The sequence below is a fragment of the Mesoplodon densirostris genome, chromosome 5 (assembly GCF_025265405.1).
Source record: "Mesoplodon densirostris isolate mMesDen1 chromosome 5, mMesDen1 primary haplotype, whole genome shotgun sequence".
In the NCBI taxonomy this organism is placed as follows: Eukaryota; Metazoa; Chordata; class Mammalia; order Artiodactyla; family Ziphiidae; genus Mesoplodon; species Mesoplodon densirostris.
Window position 1 is genome coordinate 141,267,058 of NC_082665.1, and position 21,493 is coordinate 141,288,550.

The window sequence follows — 21,493 nt, forward strand, 5'->3', positions numbered from 1 at the left end:
AAAACTTTGCATGTGGGAGGAAAAAAAACAGACAAATTGGATGAAGAAAAATTGCTAATATACCTACAACATTCATAAATGATTTTCAAAATCAACAACCCAGTTTGAGGATAAAGAGTGTGAATGCACAGCAAGAGAAATGCAAACGATAAGCCAAATAAAGATGCTAACCACACTAATTATCAGAGATTCAAACTAAATAGAACATTTTATCTGTTGTTCTAATTTTGAAAGTCTGATGATACTAGGTGGTATTGATAATGTGACCAAGAAAATATATCCTTACACATTCTAAGTGGAAATAGGAATTGGTAAAATGATTTTATGATAATGTGTATTAGCATTTTTTCTAGTTTTATCGAGATATAATTGACATACAGCATCGTATAAGTTTAATGTGTGCAGCATTATGAGTTGATTTACATATATCATGAAATGGTTACCACAATAAATTTAGTGAACATCCATCATCTGATATAGACACAAAACTGAAGAAATAGAAAAAAAATGTTTTTTACTTGTGATAAGCACTCAAGATTTATTCTTAACAACTTTCCTATATGATGTACAGCAGTGTTAATTGTTTGTTATGCTGTACATTATATCCCTAGTACTTATTATTTTATAAGTGGAAGTTTGTACCTTTTTATTTCCTTCATCCAGTTCCCCCTCTTCTTACTCCCCACCCTCCCCACATGTGGTGATCACAAGTCTGATCTTTCTCTGAGTTTGTTTGCTTGTTTTTGAAGTATAATTGACCTACAAGACTAAGTAAGTTCCTCGTACACAACATAGTGATTCGATATTTCTATACATTTCAAAATGATCACCATGATAAGTCTAGTTACTATCTATTGACATTTTAAAATGTTCACTTTATTATTGGAATTTATCCTACAAAACATGCTTCCAAGTGGGCAAAAAAAAATCTGTGTTCAAAGTTGTTCACAGTAGGATTTTTTGTAATATTAAAAAATTGGAAACAATTTTACCTCCATTGAATAGGATTTGATCACACAATATGTGGTATATCCACACGTGAAACATTATGTAGTTAAAACTAATAGGTAGCTCTGAATGTTTTAACAGACATGTCCAAAGTACATTATAAATTAAAACAAATAAAAATATCAATTTGTACTTTGCTTCAATTTGTTCTTTTGTTTCTACTCTCTACTGTATGGTATATACAGTTTTTGTATATATAGGACATATCATTTGTGTTTCAGTAATATATGTTGTAGGATACCATTTTTATAAATAACAACCATAAATACTAATATATACAAAAATAAGCCTCTATCTTTATGTATTATATATAAATTTTATTTTTATGAGTATTTGTATTTTACATGTTTCTATAATGTATGCATGTTTATAAAGAAAAAGTGTTTCTATTGTAATTGGAAAAACTAAAAGATCATGAGAGTTTTTGGTCACTATTTTGTACAAAATGATTTCTTCCTGGATATTTCAGTCATCATTCTCTATTAAGAAAGTATATTCTGGGGCTTTCCTGGTGGCGCAGTGGTTAAGAATCTGCCTGCCAATGCAGGGGACACGGGTTCGATCCCTGATCCAGGAACATCCCACTTGCCGCGGAGCAACTAAACCCGTGCGCCACAACTACAGAGCACGCGCTCCTAGAGCCCGTGCTCTGCAAGCACAGAAGTCACCGCAATGAGAAGCCTGCACACTGCAACGAGAAGAGTAGCCCCCGCTCGCTGCAGCCAGAGAAAGCCCGCGCGCAGCAACGGAGACCCAATGCAGCCAAAACTAAAAAACAAATACATTTATTTTTTAAAAAAGTATATTCTCTTACATAAGGCTTTCCTTTTACTGCTTATACAGTCATAGCTCAGTGGGGGGTGCGGGGTGCAGGATGATTCCACAACCCCCCATAGATACAAAAATCCTGCATGCTCAGATCTCTTATATAAAAGGTTATAGTACAATCGGCCCTCTCTATCTCTGGGTTTCTTATATGGAGGGCCAACTGTATACACACACACCCAACACATTTTCTGTTATTTATCTTCTTCTGGCTTCTTAAACATAGTATTTCCCAGCTTGAACTTTTTTTTTTCTTTTTTGCGGTACGTGGGCCTCTCACTGCTGTGGCCTCTCCTGTTGCAGAGCACAGGCTCCGGACGCGCAGGCTCAGTGGCCATGGCTCACGGGCCCAGCCGCTCCGCGGTATGTGGGATCCTCCCGGACCGGGGCACGAACCGTGTCCCTGCATAGGCAGGCGGACTCTCAACCACTGCGCCACCAGGGAAGCCCCAGTTTGAACTTTTGATTCCTGCCCTCCCCAGTCCCAACATTTTCCCACCATCTTCCTCTCTAGTTCAGCTAATGGCATCACCATCAGCTCGGGTACCCAGGCTTAAAAAGTGAGACTCATCCTCGACTCCTCTCTTTACTTAGTCCATCAGCAACTCCTGTGGGTTCTGCTTCCAAATCTTGTTAAGCATCTGACCACATATGACCCTCTCTTGTCACCTCCCCAGTCTAAGCCAGCGTCAGCTCTCACTGGGATTACTGCTGCCAGACCTCCCCCACTGCTTCTACTCCCGCCCCCTCAAGACAAAGTTTAAATCAGATGTGATCACTCCACTGATTAAAGCCCCCCGAAGACTCTCCAGCTGCAATTACAACAGATTCCAAACATTTTGCCATGAATTTCAGGTATGATCCGACCTCTGTCTCCACCTCTGACCTCGGTTCTCTTCTTTCCTTGTGTCCCAATCACACCTGACCTTTTTCTCTCCTTTGAGTATCCCAAGCTCATTGCCATCTCAGGGCCTTTGCACTTACTTTCCTGTCTTTCTGGGACTCGCTTCCCACATTTTTAGTGTAATGCTTCCTTTCACAGTTCAGGTAGCTGAAAGGTCACCCCTAAGAGAGGCTTTCCTTTACCCTCCTGGAGCTCCCCGTCCATGTTTTTCTTAAACCTTTTATTCTGTTTTCTTCATAACTGTTCTATCTAAATTTAATCTTAAATATTTGTTGACATGTTTTTTAATCTCACTCCACTAGAATATGCTTTCCAGCAGAGTGTCCATCTGGTTTACTGCTGTATTTTCAACACCTATAGTAGTGCCTGGTACATAATAGGTAATCAGTAAATATTTGTTGAATTAATGAAGGAATGAATGAAAAGTAACTGGGGACAAAAAATCATAGAACTTGTTATATACGTTACTAAGTAATATATATTATATATGTGTAAACATAGTAAACTATTAAAACACTTTATTTTTCAGTATTAGAGTTCTTCAAAAATGTCAGCAGGTGGGTCTTTTGTGAACAAATTTTATTATGCTTTATTTCAAATGTGAATTATGTGATTGTTTTTCTTAGTACAGTAATACCTTGAGTTCATTTCATTTTGAAATAGATTTTATGGTTTAACACTTGGATACTATGTCTATTCATTTACAAATCTGAACATTACTCTCTTCCTGTATTTGGCACAGTAAGGGTTAAAGGAGATTTATATTGGTCATATCTAAAGAAATATACTTAAAACACATGAGGAAGACAAAGTAAAGAAAAATAAGAATAGGAAAGTAAGTCTAACAGAAGAATTGATAGTAATAAAAAGCTCACCTTGATAGAGGAGGTCTGAAAAGTGGGCCCTGAGTGTTCTAGCAACAGATATAAGGAGAGAAACACATTCATGGGACTTGTGTTTTCTATGAGATAAAAGTCAACCAGTTCTTTCAGAAATGCTGAGTTATTCCTGATACTGAGGCCAGGAGAAAATGTCTACACTCTCAGTGAAAGGACAGGGTGTAACATGAAATGTGACCTCAATACCTTCCTTTCAGTAATTACAGTGACCTACATTGTTTTAGGAAGAATAAGTCAAAATAGAGTCACTAGTAAATTAAATCACCTCTATGTGAATTATGTTAAGTATTTCTGTTGCTTTGTTTTGAACTTACTTAGAGTCACTTTCCAAAAAGGGTATGGGGGAAAAAAAAATCAGATTCACATCATATATGCCATGTTCTCCATACTGCATAATAGGACAAAGAATTTTCACTATCCTGGAAGGAATTTATCTATGTAAATAAGAGCGGTATCAGGTCAGCTGAACCACCAGCCTGAGAACTCAGTGCTTAAATCACAAGCACAGTATAATTGCTCAGTCTTATTTTTTTCATCTGTGTTCAGCCTAAGAATTTACCATATATATAGATTGATGCCTAGTATGTCATACATTATGTATCACGTGTTATAGTAAATATAGTTGTGTATTTTGTAGTGATTACATGCATTGATGTTTTAGCATACCAAAAATCAGTATCTTCAGTTATCAAATTATTTTATTTCTCCATTGCGGTCCACCTCTCCCTCTAAGGCCTAGTACCCACAAACTTGATCAACCTATAGACAAAATGGAAGATAAAACAGAGTCCCTGGATCTAATACCTGATGCTCCTCCTGACTACAACTGCAGCTTAAATTCATCAGATACAAATCCTGATGCCCCTCCAGAATACAATTCCTGTTTTGTACTTGGTAAGTTAAATAATCACCCCAACAGAAAATGACACTAAGAGTTAACGTTGTTCTTTTAATTAACTAATTCATTTCTTGATTCAATAAATAAGTATTGAGCACCTACTGGATGCCAAGTAGTTTACTAGATGCCAAGTGGAACAGATTCCTGCCCTTAAAGAATTTACAGTCTCCTGGGGAAGGAAGTTGTAAAAACATTGATGGCATTCTCCGTTGTTAGGGAGCTATGAAGCGAATATTGTAGGGGCCCAGAAGGCAGAGTAACTGATTCTGCCAGAGATGAGGAAAGCCCTGAGGAAGTAAAGTTTTGTTGGCACGATAAGGATTTTCTCAATCAAAACATAAATAAAGGTGGGAGAGGACCAAACCTGGGAGAAAGAAGAACATGTCCAAAAGCACAAGGTCATGAAGACCTACTGGTCTCTTGGGGACATGATGGCGGCCTGTTTGGGTCAAATGGCAGAACCACAGAGAAATGTAGGTGAAGGGTCTTGAGTGCAGATAAGGAGCTGGCATCTTATCCTAGAGACCATGGAGAGCCTGCAGATGCTAATTAACAGGCCATCAAGAGTATAAAGTATATATTTGAGTTTGTTTTTTCATCACCTCTCCAGCTTCTGGCACAGGGTTCAGTGCATAATGGGTGCTCAATGAATGTTCAGTGAACAGCTGGTTGATAGCTAATAAGACAGCTCTAGGGACCAGTGTGAAGGGATCACTGGAACAAAGAAAACAAGAAAAGGGAGACTAGTTAACAAGAGTCCCAACTGGATGAGGCTTAGTAACAGTATCAAGAAGAGAGACAAAAACTTAGTTTGAAAAAAAATCCTCTATGAGATGATGTAAAAATATTATGTCTTTCTAGAAATAAGATTCTGTAGCTCAGGCAGCCTTTGCTTCTGCAGTGTTTTCTGAAAACGGCAGAGCTTCCTTTTCCCCTTTGCCTCGTGTATGTGTGTTGTCTGGATCTGATCCAGTATAACCCCAAATTATTGGGTCAACACCTAAATCCAAGGTCTCAACAATCTGACATTATATAGTCAGTATCATTTCTCAATACTTCAGTGTCTTTCAACATGATTTATCTTTCTTTTTTTAATGGAGATATAGTTCACATACATAAAATTCACATTTGAAAGTATGCAAGCCAGTGGTTTTTAGTATGTTCACAAGGTTGTACAACCATCACCACTGTTTAAACCCAGAACATTTTCATCACCTCCCATTAACAGTCACTCCACATTTTGTCCTTCCCCTGGCAACCAGTGATCTACTTGTATCTGTATAGTTTGCCTATTCTGGATATTTCATATAGGTGGAATCATAACACAGGTGGCCTTTTATGCCTACTTCTTTCAGCATATTTTTGTCACAGTTTACCCATGTTGCAGCATGTATCTGTACATTATTCCTCTTTATGTTGAATCATATTCCATTGCATAAATACCTTGATTCTTCATTGATCACTTCATGAGCATTTGGGTTCTTTCCACTTTTTGGCTACTACGAATAATGTTGCTATGGCCATTCACATTTAATGGCAGATTATATTTTTTAAGTTTTAGGGAAAAAATTCTAATTGCTTTTTAAAGTGTAGTTTAATACTAAGTGCATCAAAATAGTGTGAACTTCATTTGATAGTATAAAAATGTAGATTTCTGGCCATCTATTTAATCAGAATCTCCAAGGCAGATCTTAAAAAAGAAAAACATCCTATCTTGTTGATATCTGTTCTAGTACCGTGTTTCCCAACCTATACATCCATGAGTAGACTGTGAAATTAATTTAGTAATTTTCAATCAATAATTTCTTGAAACAAAAAATGGTGAGAATATTCAAAGTAAGTAAAAAAACACAAATGTCATCAAGGCTTCAGCCAGTTTTATAGGTCAGATCTCAGCTAGACTCTCCTGCTAACTTGGAGTTTATTTACTTTTAGCTAAAATAGATCTGTAATAAAATCTGAGAATGAAATATTCATCCTTGTTTCATTTATTTTGTTTTCAACTACGATACTTTTTTAAAAACATCTCTGTTGGCTGGGATTGAGAGGAGAGGATGTTTTTTGTCATGGATCTGCCTTTCTTTTACATTTTGTTCTGGCCTTTCCTAGAAGGTCAGAGAAAGGCAACTGTGGTTCTCCCTCTCCCAGAGCTTCAGGTAAGGCTCTGCAATGTTAGGAATAACTTAGAGTTTATTAGGTACCCCTTTGTAATCAACCAGAGCCCAGTTACCTACATAAATAAACCAATTATTTTAAATCCAAGAAAGTAAATCAAATTTCAAGATAAAAGTATTCAGATCTTTTTAAGAACTATAGATACTTCCCAGCAGTATGGATAGTCTCATGTCTAAATGCTGGTAGTACTTCAAATTTTAACTAGTCCTTATGAAATGTTTGTAGAGAGTTACCCATTCTTCTCCAGTAAGTGTCCGGGGATCCTGCTTCTTGACAAGGCTTCGTTTCACACTGAGGGGGTAAAATGTTCCTTGTTATTGCTGGCAGGAGTTCAAGGTTCCTTATTAGGCCTGCACGGATACCATCCTGGCTGGGAGAGGGGAGAGCAGAAAGGAGATGGCATCACTGCTGCTTTTTAGAGACATTTAATAAAAACAAAATCTAAAGTCATACATTAGCAGTACCCTCATACTAATTCATGATTCTGAGTGCTTAAGTGTTGTGTCTGTTTAAGGAAAACTGGTTTCCTTGACTGTGATCTTTCTTAGATTGACAGAGTTAAAATTTAACTAATCCCTGGTTGGAGGAGAGCTGTGTGAGAACCAGACGATGAGGGTATAAACAACTGACTGAGTCAGAGACGATACAGCATAGTCTTTAAATCATCACTTTTAAGTTAAAATGTGACTTCAAATCCCAGTGTTACCACTTAATATCAAGGTGAACTTGAACAATAATGATAGAGGATATAAAAATAGAAATTTGCACAGTGCTAATTTTATGCCAGACCCTGTGCTAACCCTGCAGCAGCTTTATTTGATAGGCATAGAGAGGCTAACAAGTTACTTAATCTCCTTAACCTTAGTTTTTGCACTTACGAAATGGGCATAATTATCTCACAAGGTTTAAGAAGATTAAATGAGTTAATAATCTGGAAATCCTCCAACTACATTTTTGGTACATAGCCCTTCGCTTGGAAAATGGAACTTCTTGTTATTTTTAAGAACCTGTCATGTGACCTGTGTAATCTCCACATAAAAATTCATGCTGTTTCAGTATATTATAGTTTTAACCATATATAATTCTTTCATTTGTTTTTGAATGCAGGGCCCCCAGACCAGCTGTCATGCTACCCAGGAGGCTTGCCAGCTGGTAGCACCCATCCTATACAGTACCAGCCTGGCAGGTATCCTTCACCAATCAGTCTGCTCCAACAACATGGAGCCAGCTCCTATGCCAAACTGCCCTTCTGGTCTGGTCTGGAATACTTAGGTCAGGTACTCCACACAAATCCAAATTGTTTTCTTTTGAAATTTGACCTCAGGGATCCAACAAGAAGAAATAAAAAGCTGAAGAGAGTGGATAAAGGTGATGGGTCAGTGATGACAGGTGTCTAGTTTCTGAGACTGTAAAAGTGGTGGTACTAATTTCAGAAATGTAAAGGAGGATAGGGAGATTTTAGTGGGAAGAGTGTGGATTTCATAAAGAATGCAGGTTGAGTTGTAAGATATTCAAGATGTCTTCTTGAAGGAAATTAGAAAAATAGGAGTAGGAATAGAAAAATGCTGTGGTAGGTGCTAGTTGGGGTGTCATTTACCAGGAAGTAAGAGTGAACATGAAGAAAGGTGACATGAAAGAAACAGAACACTTAGTGGCCAAACCATCAAGTGCCTTGGCCCCTTGCCTTCCCTCACCGCCCATAATTTCATTAGCCACTCCGGCCCCCACAAATACCTGATACCTTAGGAAAAATGAGGTGACTACCAACCACATGTAGCTTCAAGCCAAGTCCCTGAGACCCCCTCCCACAGAGTGGTGATCCCCTAAATCCCTTCTATATAAAAATTACAGAACCACCCTGAAACCTTGGTCAGAAACTTGGGGGATAGACAGGTTTGGTGAACAAAATGGTGTAAATTCAAAAATTGTACCCTAAGATAAAGCTATTATTGGAAAACCCTGTGTAATCTTGACCCCTTTGGTTTTGGAAACAAGAGGTTTTGAAGTTCACTGTGAGCAAGAGACTCTAATTCAATACTTGTCTCCCAATATAGTCAATAAAATATTCCTTGAGGTTGACAAGTTCCTCTTTGCAATTCAATATATTATTAATCTTGTGCATTACAAACTATTGATACTATAGAAATGATGTGCAAAATACAATACAGTTGGACCAGGAAATTGGAATCTCCAGAAGGCAAAAATTTTATTAAACTATCTCTTTGTTAAATAACTATAAAATACACATAAAAGTCATTAAATTGCTAGAGTAAACCCCTTTATTACATCAGAAGCTTATAGAATATTTATACTAAATACATTTTAGAAAATCTTTTTTATACTTGCATAATGATACAGGAATTTGTCCTTGCAAGCCTAGGGTCTTCTAGACCATTTCTCTTGTTTTTTAAAATTGTACAACTTTAAATTTGTTTATTTAAGTTTAAAAAAAAAGCGGTTTAACTTTTTCTATTACCCTGACAAAGGTTAAATGACAGATATGGTGGTTTCACATTTCCATTTCAGAAATGGTTTGAGTTAAAAAAAGAAAAAAAACAGAAATAAAAGATAAAACAGGCTTTGGAGCCAGACAATATGGTTTTTCATTCTGACTTTATCCCCTACTAGTTCTGCAATCTTCAACACATTTCTTAACCTGTTGGTGCTTCAATTTCTTCATTTATAAAATAGTATCAGTACTAACTATCCCTACCCTGTTGGGCATTATGAAAATTGTTGACGTGTAATATAATTCTTGGCACATAGGAACCACTGAATGGATGAGAACTGTATTGATGCTGTTTAATTAAAATACTTCCTTGAGTGTGAATGGAAGGCACACACCCAATCATTTTTCTCTATCTTCACTAGACTTCTGAGATCTCATATGGAGGATATGTAGATCCTTATCAGGACCCATTAGTGGAATTCTGTCCAACATAGCAGGATTATGTGGTTTCTGAGGCTTGAGTTTGCCAGGGATTCCATTAACTCCTCAAATAACTACTCCTTAAATAGCCACAGTTTGTTATGGGGTAAATTCCTTCCATACTGAAGAGCTTCATATCTTTAGGATATTTTACCCAGCAGTGGACATTTTACCAAGTCTGAATATGTTTTATCTTTTTTTTTTTTTTTTCCTGGTATGCGGGCCTCTCACTGTTGTGGCCTCTCCCGTTGCGGAGCACAGGCTCCAGACACGCAGGCTCAGCGGCCATGGCTCACGGGCCCAGCCGCTCCGTGGCATGTGGGATCTTCCTGGACCGGGACATGAACCCGTGTCCCCTGCATCGGCAGGCGGACTCTCAACTACTGCACCACCAGGGAAGCCGCCAGTTTTTGATTGGATTGTTTTTTTAATATTGAGCTACATGCGTTGTTTATATATTTTGGAGATTAATCCTTTGTCCGTTGATTCGTTTGCAAATATTTTTTCCCATTCTGAGGGTTGTCTTTTCGTCTTGTTTGTAGTTTCCTTTGCTTTGCAAAAGCTTTTAAGTTTCATTAGGTCCCATTTGTTTATTTTTGGTTTTATTCCCATTACTGTAGGAGGTGGATCAAAAAAGATCTTGCTGTGATTTATGTCAAAGAATGTTCTTCCTATGTTTTCCTGTAAGAGTTTTATGGTGTCCGGTCTTACATTTAGGTCTCTAACCCATTTTGAGTTTATTTTTGTGTATGGTTTTATGGAGTGTTCTAATTTCATTCTTTTACATGTAGCTGTCCAGTTTTCCCAGCACCACTTATTGAAGAGACTGTCTTTTCTCCATTGTATATCCTTGCCTACTCTGTCATAGATTAATTGACCATAGGTGCGTCGGTTTATCTCTGGGCTTTCTATCCTTTTCCATTGATCTATATTTCTGTTTTTGTGCCAGTACCATATTGTCTTGATTACAGTAGCTTTGTAGTATAGTCTGGAGTGAGGGAGTCTGATTGCTCCAACTCCATTTTTTCCCCTCAAGATTGCTTTGCCTAATCAGGGTCGTTTGTGTCTCTATACAAATTTTAAGATATTTTGTTCTAGTTCTGTAAAAAATGCCATTGGTAACTTGATAAGGATTGCATTGAATCTGTAGATTGCTTTGGGTAGTATAGTCATTTTCACAATATTGATTCTTCCAATCCAAGACTGTGGTATATCTCTCCATCTGTTGGTATCATCTTTAATTTCTTTCAAAAGTGTCTTATAGTTTTCTGCATACAGGTCTTTTGTCTCTGTAGGTAGGTTTATTCCTAGGTGTTTTATTCTTTTTGTTGCAGTGGTAAATGGGAGTGTTTCCATAATTTCTCTTTCAGATTTTTCATCATTAGTGTACAGGAATGCAAGAGATTTCTGTCCATTAATTTTGTATCCTGCAACTTCACCAGATTCATTGATTAGCTCTAGTAGTTTCTGGTGGCATCTTTAGGATTCTCTATGTATCGTATCCTGTCATCTGCAAACAGTGACAGTTTTACTTCTTTCCAATTTGTATTCCTTTTATTTCTTTTTCTTCTCTGATTGCTGTGGCTAGGGCTTCCAAATTATGGAGAATAATAGTGGTGAGAGTGGACATCCTTGTCTTGTTCCTGATCTTAAAGGAAATGCTTTCAGTTTTTCACCATTGAGAATGATGTCTTCTGTGAGTTTGTTGTATATGGCCTTTATTATGTTGAAATAGGTTCCCTCTGTGGGTTTGTCATATATAGCCTTTATTATGTTGAGGTAGGTTCCCTCTATGCCCACTTTCTGGAGAGTTTTTATCATAAATGGGTGTTGAATTTTGTCAAAAGCTTTTTCTTCATCTGTTGAGATGATCATATGGTTTTCCTTCTTCAGTTTTTTAATATGGTGTATCACATTGATTGATTTGCATATATTGAAGAATCCTTGCATCCCTGGGATAAATACCACTTGATCATGGTGTATGATCCTTCTAATGTGTTGTTGGATTCTGTTTGCTAGTATTTTACTGAGGTTTTTCATCTATATTCATCAGTGATAGTGGTCTGTAACTTTCTTTTTTTGTAGTATCTTTGTCTGGTTTTTGTATCAGGGTGATGGTGGCCTCATAGAATGAGTTTGGGAGTTTTCCTTCCTCTGCAATTTTTTGGAAGAATTTGAGAAGGATGGGTGTTAGCTCTTCTCTAAGTGTTTGATAGAATTCACCTGTGAAGCCATCTGGTCCTGGACTTTTGTTTCTTGGAAGATTTTTTATCACAGTTTCAATTTCATTACTTGTGATTGGTCTGTTCATATTTTCTATTTCTTCCTGGTTCAGTCTTGGAACATGATACCTTTCTAAGAATTTGTCCATTTCTTCCAGGTTGTCCATTTTATTGGCAGAGGGTTGCTTTTAGTAGTCTCTCAGGATGCTTTGTATTTCTGCAGTGTCTGTTGTAACTTCTCCTTTTTTCATTTCTAATTTTATTGATTTGAGACCTCTCCCTCTTTTCCTTGATGAGTCTGGCTAATGGTTTATCAATTTTGTTTATCTTCTCAAAGAACCAGCTTTTAGTTTTATTGATCTTTGCTATTGTTTTCTTTGTTTCTATTTCATTTATTTCTGCTCTGATGTTTATGATTTCTTTCCTTCTGCTAACTTTGGGTTTTGTTTTTCTTCTTTCTCTATTTCCTTTAGGTGTAAGGTTAGATTGTTTATTTGAGATTTTTGTTGTTTCTTGAGGTAGGCTTGTATAGCTATAAACTTCCCTCTTAGAACTCCTTTTTCTGCATCCCATAGGTTTTGGATCGTCGTGTTTTCATTATCATTTGTCTCTAGGTATTTTTTGATTTCCTCTTTGATTTCTTCAGTGATCTCTTGGTTATTTAGTCACGTATTGTTTAACCTCCATGTGTTTGTGTTTTTTATGTTTTTTTCCCTGTAATTGATTTCTAATCTCATAGCGTTGTGGTCAGAAAAAATGCTTGATATGATTTCAATTTTCTTAAAGTTACTGAGGCTTGATTTGTGACCCAAGATGTGATCTATCCTGGAGAACGTTCCATGTGCACTTGAGAAGGAAGTGTAATCTGCTGTTTTTAGAAGAATGTCCTATAAATATCAATTAAATTTATCTGTCTATTGTGTCATTTAAAGCTCGTGTTTACTTCTTTATTTTATGTTTGGAGGATCTGTCCATTGGTGTAAGTGAGGTGTTAAAGTCCCCCACTAGTATTGTGTTACTGTCAATTTCCTCTTTTATAGCTGTTAGCAGTTGCCTTATGTATTGAGGTGCTCCTGTGTTGGGTGCATATATATTTATAATTGTTATATCTTCTTCTTGGATTGATCCCTTGATCATTATGTAGGGTCCTTCCTTGTCTCTTGTAACATTCTTTATTTTAAAGTCTATTTTATCTGATATGTGTATTGCTACTCCAGCTTTCTTTTGATTTCCATTTGCATGGAATATCTTTTTCCATCCCTTCACTTTCAGTCTGTATGTGTCCCTAGGTCTGAAGTGGGTCTCCTTTAGACAGCATATATATGGGTCTTGTTTTTGTATCCATTCAGCCAGTCTGTGTCTTTTGGTTGGGGCATTTAATCCATTTACATTCAAGGTAATTATCAATATGTATGTTCCTATTACCATTTTCTTAACTGTTTTGGGTTTGTTTTTATGGGCCTTTTTCTTCTCTTGTGTTTCCCTCCTAGAGAAGTTTCTTTGGCATTTGTTGTAAAGCTGGTTTGGTGGTGCTGAATTCTCTTAGCTTTGCTTATCTGGAAAGCTTTTGATTTCTCTTTCAAATTTGAATGAGATCCTTGCTGGGTAGAGTAATCTTGGTTGTAGGTTTTTCTCTTTCATCACTTTAACTATATCCTGCCACTCCTTTCTGGCCTGGGGAGTTTCTGCTGAAAAATCAGCTGATAACCTTATGGGGATTCCTTTCCATCTTATTTTTTGTTTTTCCCTTGCTGCTTTAATATTTTTCCTTGAATTTAATTTTTGTTAGTTTGATTAACATGTGTCTTGGTGTGTGTTTCTCCTAAGGTTTTTCCTGTATGGGACTCTCTGTGCTTCCTGGACTTGGGTGACCATTTCCTTTTCCATCTTAGGGAAGTTTTCCACTATAATGTCTTCAAATATTTTCTCAGATCCTTTCTTTTTCTCTTCTTCTTCTGGGTCCCCTATAATTTGAATGTTGGTGTGTTTTATGTTGTCCCAGATGTCTCTGAGATTGTCTTCAATTCTTTTCATTCTGTTTTTCTTTATTCTACTCCTCAGCAGTTATTTCCACCATTTTGTCTTCCAGCTCATTTATTCATTCTTCTGCCTCAATTATTCTGTTATTTCCTTCTAGTGTATTTTTCATTTCAGTTATTGTTGTTCATTTCTGTTTGTTTGTTCTTTAGTTCTTCTAGGTCTTTGTTATACCCTTCTTGTATCTTCTCAGTCATGCGTCCATTCTATTCCCAGGATTCTAGATCATCTTTACTATCATTACTCTGAATTCTTTTTCAGGTAGACTGCCTATTTCCTCTTCATTTATTTTGTCTTGTAGGTTTTTACCTTGCTCCTTCATCTGTGACATGTTTTTTTGCCATCTCTTTTTTTTTTTTTTTTTTTTTTGTGAGTAGGATTGTGTTCCTGTTTTACTGGTTGTTTGGTGTGAGGCTTCCAACACTGGCGTTTGTAGGCTGTTGGGTAGAGATGGGTCTTGGTGCTGACATGAGGAACTCCAGGAGACCTCACTCCAATGAATATTCCCTCGGGTCTGAGGTTCTCTGTTAGTCCATTGGTTTGGACTCAGAGCTCCCACCTCAGGAGCTTCAGCTGGAACTCTTGCTTGTGAGCCAAGATCCCACAAGCTGCATGGGGTGGCAAAAAAAAAAAATAATAATAATGAAGTAAAAAATAAAATTAGACTAGGAAACTAACAGCTATGTTAGAAAAAATATAAAAATAAAAATATAGATGAAATAACAACCAGAAGGTAGAACAGAACCAGAATAGTAGAAAAGAAAACAAAAAAAGAAAAAGTGGAAAAGGCCTTGGTTGTGGAGAGCAGGGCCTAAGCAGGGGCGAGGTTTGGGTGGTGGGTGGGCCTATGCTTAGGACCCACAGGGCTGGAAATGGCTCTGGGGGTTTGGAGATGGGGCTTAGGCTCAACAGAACAGAAGGGGCCTAGGCGTGCCTCCCACCTCTGATCTCACAGGTTGGGGGACCCCACCTGGGTGCCCAGCAGACTTCCTGGGCTTGAGTGGGCAAGGCATACAGCCTCCTGCTCCTCTGGTCCTGGGGTTCCCCTCCAACCTGCCTCTCCTGATCTCCCTTGCCTCCCTCCTATGCCCCCAGGAACCACATGGCCTGGAGTGGGCTTTGGAGGGCGGGGGATCAGCCTGGGAGCTTAGCAGGCTTCCTGGGCCTGTGGGGGGTGGTAAATGCCCTCTGCTCCTCTCTGGCTCCTCTGGTTCCAGAGGGCCTCTCCCACCTGTCTCTCCTGTTCTCTCCTGGCCTCCCTCCTACTCCCCCAGGGCCAACCCAGCCCAGAGGGGACCTCTGTGGGCATAGGACCCAGCCCAAGAGCTGGGCAGACTTCCCCAGCTGATTGGGCAGGGGAAACTCTGACCACACTCCACCCCTGATCCAAGCTCCTTAGGGTCTCCCCAGGCATGGGAACCCCTCCCCTCTCTCAGCCACCCCTCAGGGGTGCCAGTCCTCTCTGCCCTCCACTTCTCCTCCCCCCTCAGTCCCCCCATGTCCTTCCTACAAGTTCACTGGGGGGTTCTTCCCATCTCCTTAAGCATCAGGGTCCCCCAACAGCATCCGGCAGGCACCCTAGTTGTGGGGAGATGCGAAGTCCGCGTCTTCCCACACCACCATCTTGACTCTGTCCCCAGTCCTACCATTTCTACTGAACTTTGTACTGGAGCTATAAGCTGATTGCAGTAAGGCAATGAAACTACTTAAAAGGCCTAAAGTTCAAAAATAAAACTGTCTCTATTGGTAGATGACATAATTTTTAACATGGTAAAAACTAAGGAAACTATAATAAAGATACTAAAAATAATAAATGAGCTAGCAAGCTCACAGATTATATTTAAAAATCAATTGTATTTTCATACACTAACAGGAAAAAAATTTGGTAAATGAAATTACAGAAATAATTCCACTTATAATGGCATCAAAAATCATAAAATATTTGGAAATTTAACAAAGGCTATGAAAGACATTCACACTGGAAACTACAATACATTGATGAAAGGTAATAAAGGAGACCTAAATAAATGGAATCAATTTACTGGGGTTTATTGGTTTGAAGACCTGAAATTGTTAAGGCATCAATTTACTCCACAGTGATCTATAGATTTAGGGCAATCCCAACACAATCACGATAAATGTGGAACTAGTCTAGGACTGATAAACAAATTACAGAATAGAGAGTAACAGAATAGAGTTCAGAAATACAATCATATATTGATGGTAGTTTTGACAAAGGTGCCCCTGAACTCCAAAAGGGATAGGAATGTCTTCAACAAATGATCCGGAAAAGGTGGATATCCATATGGGAATAATTAATGTCAAACACTATCTAATGCCATACAGAAAAATTAACTCAAGCTATAACATAAACTAAAATATATTAGCTAAATCTGTAAAGCTTTAGAAAAATAAGCATAGCATAATATCTTTGAAATGTGGATTTAAGCAAAAGTTTTGTAAACAAAACTAAGCAATAACTATAGCAGAAAAAATATAAGTTAGACTTTATGAAAAGTAAAAACTTCTGTCATCAAAAGACATTAAAAAAATTAATAGGTAACCCAAAGACAGGGAAGAAACTGTACAAACATCTGACAAAAGACTGCTATATACAATATTTTTTAAAAACCCTATAACTCAATAACAGACAAAAGAAATCTATTAAATATGAGAAAAATATTTCAACAGAAATTTGACAAAAGGAGAGATATAAATGACCAATAAGCACATGAAAAACTGCTCAATATTGCTTGTGACAGGAAGATGTCTAATAAATTCACATGAAAATTTCTACACATCTCATCAGAATGGTTAAAATGAAAAAGAATGACCTAACTAAATGTTGGGGAGAATGTGAAGCACTTGTAACTCTCATACATTTTTAACTGGTGTGTAATATTGTACAACCAAATTGGAAAAAAACTCTGGCAACTTTTTATGAAACTAAGCATATGTTTATATTTTGACACTGTAATTCAAATCCTACATGTTTATTCAAAAGAAGTAAAAACACATGTTCACAAAAACACTTGTATAAAAATATTCATAGCAGTCTTTATTTGTAATAGCCAAAGCCTGGAAATAGCTCATGATTCCATCGAGGACAATGGATAAAGAAGGTGGGATCCAGATGGGGGAGTTGGAGGACATTGAGTTCACCTTCCCTTATCATGAACACGTACATCAAAACTACAACTACATAGGGAACAACTCTCTCTGAAATTGACCTGAAGACTAGCAGAACATCTCTTATACCACCAAGGCTATAAAGAAAGATCCACATGGCGTCTGGTAGGTAGGGAAGAGGAGCGCTCTAGTCTGGACCCACACCCCTAGCTGGGGACCCAGAAGATAGAGGGATATCACAGGCTTGGGGAGTCCCTCTGGGTAGTGAGGTGTTCAAGTCACATAATAGGCACCCCAGCCCTGGGGTCTGACATTAAGAAGATGAGCCCTCTTAGCTGGTTTGAAAATCACTGAGGCTTGGGACTTCCCTGGTGGTGCAGTGGTTAAGAATCTGCCTGCCAGTGCAGTGGACATGGGTTTGAGCCCTGGTCTGGGAAGATCCCACATGCTGCAGAGCAACTAAGCCTGTGCACCACAACAACTGAAGCCCGTGCACCTACAGCTCGTGCTCCACAACAAGAGAAGCCACCGCAATGAGAAGCACGTGCACCACAATGAAGAGTAGCTCTCACTCACTGCAACTAGAGAAAGCCCGTGCACAGCAATGAAGACCCAATGCAGCCAAGAAATAATAAATAAATTTTCAAAAAAGAAGAAAGAAAATCAGTGAGGCTTACCAGAGGGCTGTAAGAAACTGAGACTCTGCCCTTCAGGAGTATACACACAAACTTGCTTACTCCCAGTCACAGCATGGCGACAGCCAATTGAAAACTGCCTGGTGTTCTGGCTGGCTTGCCAGGACCACCACTAGCATATCCCCCAGCTTTCACTGGGCTCCTGCTCTGGCCCCTCTTGCTCTGGTGCTGCTCCCAACTAAGACAGAGGCAGCCATTGCAAATGAGGGTGTGCACACTAAGAGGGAACATAGCTGGCTTGGGCCCTGGCACTGCCTTTGACCAGGGCAGAGGCAGCCATTGCAGATATATGCATGTGTGCACACATTTAGGAGGGTGTAAAACCAGCTCCAGGGAGAAGAACAGCATTTCTGGCACAAATATCCATGTTTACACTTGGGAGGGAATGAAACCTACTCAATAGTATGGCCCCAACCTCTCTGGCCCCACTCAAGCCTAAAACTAGGGCATGCACACTGGGGGAAAATGTCAAACCAACACAGAAGTACAGCCCCAAGTCCTTGGGCCTTGGTGACACCCCCAACCAAGATGGAGACTGCCATCACACCCATGAGAGACCCAACTCCCTCACAGCTCCTGCTCCACCCCTTGGGTCCTACCCTTACCCCTGATAAGGTGGTGACTGCCATTGAGCATAGGAGGAGCCCTGACTCATACTTGGCTCTAGCTCTAGATCCTCCCACTCCAGCCCTACATCCCACCAATGCATTGGTTGCCACTGTACCCCTGGAGAAGACATAGCCTGTGCTCACTTCAGATCCAGCTCTCCCACCAAAGCCAGTGGGCACACACAAACTGCATAGGGATGCTCCCACACAGGACGCGCCTTTAATACTGGGATAGGTAACTGTTTCATCTAATCTACAAAGACAGAGAAAGTTAAGCAAAAAAGACAAATATGTTTCAAAAGAAAACAAGGGGAAAAATCTCTGAAAAAACTCTAATGACACAGACACAAATAATTTACTTGATAAAGTGTTCAAAGCAATAGTAATAAGAATGCTAACTGAACTTGGGAAAAGATGACCATAGTGAAAATTTCAACAAAGAACAAGAAAATGTAAAGAATAACCAATGAGAGCTAAAAAAAATAATAACAGAAATGAAAAGTACATTAGAAGGAATTAGCAGATTCAGTGATACATAAGTAATCTGGAAGACAGAATAATGGAAATTACCCAATCAGAATACCAAAAAGGAATACAAATTTTAAAATATGAGGATAGTTTAATGGACCTCTAACATAACATCGAGCATACTAATATTTGCATTACAAAGGTCCCAGAAGGAGAAGAGAGAGAGAAAGAGGTAGAAAATTTGTTTGATAAAATTATGGCTGAAAAATTCCCTAAGCTGAAGAAGGTAAGAGATATCTGAGAATAAGAAGCACAGAGTCCCAAACAAGATGAACCCCAATAGACCCATACCAAGACATGTCATAATTAAAATGGTGAAAGTTAGATATAAAGAGAGAAATTTAAGGCAACAAGAGAAAAAGTGTTACATATAAGGGTATCAGCTGATTTTTCTACAGAAACAGAAGTTTATAGCAATACAGGCCTTCCTCAAGAAACAACAAAAATCTCAAATAACCTAACCTACCATCTAAACCAATTACAAAAATAAGAAAAAAAAATCCTAAAGTCAGCAGAAGGAAGGAAATAATAAAAGAGCATAAATAAATATAATAGAAACAAAAAAATAGAAAAGATCAATGAAACCAAGAGCTGTTTTTTGAAAAGATAAATAAAATTGATAAGCCTTTAGTTACACTCATTAAGAAAAGAACAGGCCCAAATAAAGAAATGAAAGAGGAGAAATTACAATTGATATCACAGAACTAAAAGCAATCATAAGAGAATAATATGCCAAAAAATTGGACAACCTAGAAGAAATGGATATATTCCTAGAAACATACAATCTTCCAAGACTGAATCAAGAAGAAATAGATAATTTGAAGAGACAGATTATTAGAATTAAAATTGAATCAGCAATCATAAAATTCCCCCCAAAACAAAAGCTTAGGATGAGACCAGAGGGGAATTCTACCAAACATAAAGAAGTGTGAATACCTATCTGTCTCAAACTATTCCAAAAAATTCAAAAGGAGGGAACATTTGAAAACTCATTATATGAGGCCACCATTACCCTGATACCAAAACCAGAAAAAGACACTACAACACAAGAAAATTACAGGCCAATATCTCTAATGAATATAGATGCAAAAATCCTTAACAAAATATTAGCAAACTGAATTCAGCTATATTTTATAAAAGGATCATACACCAAGATCAAGTGGGATTTATCCCAGGGAAGCAAAAAGGATCTGGGTCAGAAAAAAAGGATAATGAATAAAGAAATTGTAATATATTCATAAATGGAAAACTTCATAGCAATAAAAGGAATGAACTACTGGTATATACAACAGCATGGACTAATCTCATAAATATTCTGCTGAGCGAAAAAAGCTGCACACCTAGAGTACATACTGATTCCATTTATAGCATCTATAAACAGGCAAAAATTTCTATGGTAAGAAAAAAATCAGAACAGTTGTTGCCTATAATTAGTGGAGTGGGGGTTTGCTTGAAAGGGGCATGAGGAAGCTTTCTGGACTGCGGCTAGTATTTAGCATCTTGATAATGGGCTAGGTTACCATGTGGCACTCCAAGCAACTGCACTTTCTCTGAGGCCCTTGAGGCCAGCCCTGCCCAGCGGGCAGTATCACTTTACATATTGAAGCAAGCTAAATATTTTCCTTTTCTGTCTGGTACTGGAAATTATTGGTTTACAATGTTGCAGATGCAGATGTGAGTCCTGGCTCTGTCATATATCACCTGTTGGATTTGGGGCAAGTTATCTTCAGTTTCCTCTCCGAAATGTGGCCATGCAAATTAAATTTCCATTGCGAGTTCCAGCATCACATATGAATTACACATGTGAATTTTATTCCAGTGAATTTACAAATAACTGAATGCATTATAAAGGTTATAAAAATTAGTGACTTTAAAATCTTGCTATTAGTGTTAGAACAAGAATTACATTAATTAAAACAATCTTTTGCTTTTCTCCCCTACAATCCTTGGGGTCCCTTTTCCCAGTTGTGAGCTATCAGTCATAAGTAAAGCTCATTTTAAAATCAGAAATGCTTATTATTTAAACAAAGTTATATATTTAGGATTAAGAACATAATATCGTGTGCACTATATAGTCTACATATGGTATTCTTCATTGTAATCTTTTGCCATGACTTTTTGGTATTCATAAGTAGAGTAATTTACATAGTGCTTCACAATTCTAAAAATCTGTTTACTTACATTTTATCTTTTGTACTGGAAAACAGGAGTGCTGGTTCTTGACTGTGGACCTCTCTCTGTGGGTGGCCAGGTCACTTCCTTCACCATCTCCAGGTGCTAGAGAGCTGGCTTTTTCCAGTACACCTTTGAAAAACTAGCACCAAAGCTCAAAGCGTCCATTCCCCAAAGGCATATCACTGTTACACACTCCCCATTAAAAAGAGAAAACAGGGGCTTCCCTGGTGGCGCAGTGGTTGACAGTCCGCCTGCCGATGCAGGGGACGGGGGTTCGTGCCCCGTCTGGGAAGATCCCACATGCCGCGGAGCGGCTGGGCCCGTGAGCCATGGCCTCTGAGCCTGCACGTCCAGAGCCTGTGCTCCGCAACGGGAGAGGCCACAACAGTGAGAGGCCCGCGTACTGCAAAAAAAAAAAAAAAAAAAAGAGAGAGAGAGAAAGAGAGAAAACAGCAGGAGGC